The sequence below is a fragment of the Vigna angularis genome, chromosome 11, assembly GCF_016808095.1.
Source record: "Vigna angularis cultivar LongXiaoDou No.4 chromosome 11, ASM1680809v1, whole genome shotgun sequence".
Classification (NCBI taxonomy): domain Eukaryota; kingdom Viridiplantae; phylum Streptophyta; class Magnoliopsida; order Fabales; family Fabaceae; genus Vigna; species Vigna angularis.
Genome location: NC_068980.1, coordinates 14179020 through 14183348, shown reverse-complemented (window position 1 = coordinate 14183348; position 4329 = coordinate 14179020).

The window sequence follows — 4329 nt, the reverse complement described above, 5'->3', positions numbered from 1 at the left end:
AGAAAAAAATAGACAGTTTAGTATATGTTCTTGACTTTATTCCAAATTAATTTCTTTAATATGATACACAGCTATCCTGAATCCAGATAAAATAATTTTTTATCGGTTTTTCAGTTCTCAAAGTTTTTTTTTTTTATCTATATATTCTATCTTTACTTCATAGTTTTAACCCCTGTTAGAAAAATAATAATGTAGGATAGCAAATGGACCCCTTTCTTTAATAAAAGTTAAAGGAATCCTACGTTTCCATCTCATATGCCAACTCACCATCTTTAATATTCAGATTTTGATGTTTGGTATATTTCATTGTTATGATTTGAAAGTCTTTAATTATTCTCTCTATTGGTTGCTGTATTCTGAGCAATATATTCAGAGAAAAGCAAATACAGCACTGATAAGTATAAAAATGTAATGATGAGTATGATTGATATATTAATAACCATACTAAATTCAACTAAAAAATGTTAATGTTTCATTAATCAATTTTAGTGATGGTGGATATAACAAAAATATTTTTAATCATTTTGGTTAACTAGTTGTCCTGGTAGAGAAACTTAAACATTATTAAAAATAAAAGGTATACATATAGCATGATGTCGGTGTAGAAACCATTTATAAATGAGTGCACAAACAGAAGAAAGAGAAAAACAGAAATAGACACGTGTTTTAAGTTGAATTTAACTTGGTTAAAACCAAGCATATCAAAGATGTGGTTGGATGCGTTGGACCACTTATTTCTTGGGTGCTTAAATTATTTACTTTCTCTCCCTTTCTTACGTTTTTTTTGTGTTCATATTTTTCACAACTTTTTTTTTAATAAAAAATCATTTAAGTATTATTTGAGGGATAGCTAAAATCAGTATAATCTTTTGGAACTTTTTTCACTAAATCATCTAATAAAGCTTAGTTAGACACAAAATTACTGGTAGGCCATCTATCAAAGACTTTAAAAAACTTAGCTTATAAAATCTCTTTTTCTTTGGTTTTAATAACGTGTATAGTAAACTAAGAATTATTAACTCTTAATATTTTTATATTGATTCATTTGTAAAAGAAAATTATGTCTAGTTGTTGAAAATTTTAACTAAGCATATTAATGTTGTTAATGTTGAAAAACTTAAAAAAAAAAATTGATAGTAAATTTTTTGACTAAGAATTAGAGTGTGTTGTTAAAGAAGTTAAAGTATTAACTCATGATATTATTTAGAGGAACAATCACTCTTTTGACTAAAACTAAATATTTTTTTTGGAAATACTAGGTACTTTTAAGAACGAAGTCAGTTTTGACTAAGATTGAGTATCATTTAAAGCACAATTACTCTTGATTAAAAGTGAGTATTCTTCGAAATACAACCATTCTTGACTAAGACTTAATATTCTTTGGAACATGGTCACTCCTAACTAAGATTGGGTATTCTTTAGAACATACTCACTCCTAACTAAGAACACAATGTAATATAAAATAGGTTTAATGTCTCGGTAGGTCCCTATTTTCGGCGTGAATTTCAAATAGGTCCCTTTTCTTTTCGGCGTCTCAATTGGGTTCTTTTTTGTGTAAAATTGGAGCAATTAGGGGTCTGCCGTCAAATTACACAAACGGCCGTTTAAGTTTGCCTACGTGTTATTAAAAATCATTTTGAATTAATTTTTGTATTAAAAAATGGATTTGTTCTTCAAGGGCAAAAAAGGCAAATTGGGGCAAACCCTTTTCTTCTTTTCTTCTTCGATTGGAAGCGCGGACCCAGGTCTCTTTCTCTCTGACCAGGAAAACCTAGGGCTGGGAGGCACGCCGCCGCCACCTCGGCTGGAACCGACCACCGCCACCTCCGCCAAGACCACGCCTTGGCCTCGCCGGTGACAACCCGAGCCACCGGAACCACCGTTGGCCGCAACGCCTTTGCCCTCCCTCTTGCTTCTCCGCTTCTTCGAAGAAGGTGACCTAGGGAGGTTTGCCTCCCCTGCGCGCACGCACCATTGCCACCACCGAGTCGGAAGATGGCTGCATGCTTCCTAGATTGGGCGAGAATGAATGAAGAGTGAAGTATGGGTTTTGTTTTGATTTCTGTTTCTGAGTTTGGTTGATTAGAGCCCTTTTCTCCACTCCAAGAGCAGGTTTTTCTTGCTCACTCGGTAACTCGATTCGGGGAAGGTATCGGAGAAAGTCTTGAGAACTTTCTATCTCCTCTTTTTCAGTCAGGGAATTTCCACTCTTTGAATCTGTAGCGCAACGAGGTCTCAACGAAAGGAGCTAAGGAGCGACTAAAAAAAAAACCTCACTCGAGGAAAGGAGTAAGCTAGATTCAACAGTCAAGATGGATTTGATGAGTTTCTCCACTCTGGGCTGGGAATCTCTTTCCCCGTGCGAGAAGATAAGGTATTGATGTCTACTGAATGAACTTGGCTGATTGTGGGTCTGCGACTATAGCCTTTTCGGGGAAAGCAGGAATTGGGATTGCTTACGTATTTAGCTCTTTTTTTAGTTCCTTAGTCTTCCTACGACTTGGGGAAGCTGTTCGGATATGTTATTCTTGCCTTTGCCTTAACCGTTCGCGCGTCGATGATGTCCCTCTTTTTCTTTTTGTTCTGACTGGCAACTGCCTAGCATTCAAGGCTCTTTTTCTGGTCGTTAGTTAGGACCATTGGCAATCAAGGATGGATTCTCTTTAGTCTTCTTTTCGGCAACCTCGGGGCTGGAATCTCATCTCTCTTGAGGCGGCAAAACTAATGGAGCTGTGGCGCAACATAGAAAGAATGGAATAACGATATCTTTTTTTGTTCCACTTAAAATTGATTTCGCTGCGATTAGAAAAAAGATTGCTCGAGTCCTGTACAAGCACAGCTAGGTTGAAGATGGTGTTGTGTTTGAATTGGGGGAATGGGGTTCGGAAGGAGACGTGGAGTGCGTGGATGAGGGAGTGGAAATCAGGGGGAGGTAGTGCGTGTCATGGCGGAGGATGTTGGTTTAAGATTGGGAACTCAGACAAATGAAGGTTGCAAGGGTGGAGGATGGTTGAAGAGGATGAAGACACTGTTGTTCTTCTTTCTGTTGTTTTTCAAATTTCCTACTTTGCCCTTACCCAAAACTGAATATAAATGCCACGTCTGATTAGTAACTGCACTCAACCATGCCACGTAACCAATACCGTAACGGCCGTTTGTCCAAATTAACGGCAGGCCTGTAATTGATTCAATTTTACAAAAACAAAGACTCAATTGATACGCCGAAAATGAAGAGGACCTATTTGAAATTCATGACCAAAATAGGGACCTACGGAGACATTAAACCTATAAAATATTATAGGTTTTTCTCTCTAGAAATAGAAGTAGTGTCTTATGTACGATGAATACAAACTTGATCACTCTTCTAGATTGTTGGATGAACACAAACAAAGTTCTTACAAAGTTTTGGAGCACAATGTAAATTTTTTTTATAATTTCAATTGAATGAAAACTTAGAGAATCTTGAATTTCATGACTCTCACAATTCCTCCTATATACATAATTATGAAGGAAAATAATTTACCTAGATCCATTGCAAAGTTCTTCTAAGAAATGTTTTCCCTTCTCTTACTTCTCTTTAATGACTTCTTAATGATATAAAAATTACCAGTGAGGAAGTCTCCTTTTGTGAAGATCATTGTTTCTCTATCTTTTAAAGAACGTAACTCTTGCTCTATCTTTTCAGGAATGTAACCCCTTTCACAGAAGTAAAATTGTGTGTCCTTTATGATACTTTACAAACTTTAATAAAATACCAAAATGTCTTTTTGAAGTGAGAAAAGAGAGATTAATTTTAATAACTCTAAAATAATCCCTATAACTTTAATACATTTATATTTTAATAATCATCACATTAAAATCTTCACATCAAAGTTATTCTTTAAATTACATGAACCAAATATTAAATTAATATAATTCAGTATTATCCCCCTTGGTTCATGTGATGACTTGAAAATCTAATACTAAATTTTAAGTATGCATCATTCATTAGAATTATTTAGTCATCATCCTTATTGAATTGAAATGATCGGATTATGGCAGGCAAAAGTCATGAATGACAAGATTTCTTCCACGTATCACAATGGCCTTAAAGCATGCCACGAATTCAACCTCCATGGTGGAAGTAGTAATGACTGATTGTTTTGCACTCTTTCAAGAAATTGCTCCTTCAGTCAATGGATAAACATACCCAAATGTGGATTTTCTTAAATCCACACATCTAGCATAGTCTGAATCCGAGTAGTCAATCACTTCAAGATGATCTAACCTTCTGTAGGTGAGGATGTAGTCTTTAGGACCTTGTAACTACCTAAGAACTTCTTTGAAACT